This window comes from Desmodus rotundus, chromosome 12 (genome assembly GCF_022682495.2).
Source record: "Desmodus rotundus isolate HL8 chromosome 12, HLdesRot8A.1, whole genome shotgun sequence".
Classification (NCBI taxonomy): domain Eukaryota; kingdom Metazoa; phylum Chordata; class Mammalia; order Chiroptera; family Phyllostomidae; genus Desmodus; species Desmodus rotundus.
In genome coordinates this window covers 72391252-72391714 of record NC_071398.1, presented here as the reverse complement: position 1 = coordinate 72391714, position 463 = coordinate 72391252, and positions in this window count along the sequence as shown.

The window sequence follows — 463 nt, the reverse complement described above, 5'->3', positions numbered from 1 at the left end:
TCAAAATGGATGAATCAAACCAGCCGAAAATGCGCCAAAGCTGCCGTGCAACCAAACCCACTAGGGCTTTTGGACTCCTCCCCAAAACGCCCGGTCATTGGCAGCTTTTGCCAGTTGCGCCGAATGGTCGCTGCGCTGCCGGTCCCCCTGGTTTCCACTCCAGAATTGCAGATTCGTCTTGGGTCGCATCTTGTTATGACTAGAAAAAAAGATTTATACGGGAGTCAAATGTAACTTAGTGTTAGTTAAATTGTCTTTTATTTCGCCTGCTTGATCATCTAGAAACCACATTAATAGCAAAACCTAGGGGATAGGCAGCTGATTCGTCACTAAGGGGCTGCTTCAGAATTGGAGGGAAATTCCATAGGTTCAAAAAAATTGACCTTAAACCCATAAGCCCCTTTCCCTGGCTTTAGCATTGAGCCTTCGGGGATCCAACCGCTGCTGAAGCAAAGAGGTAGGA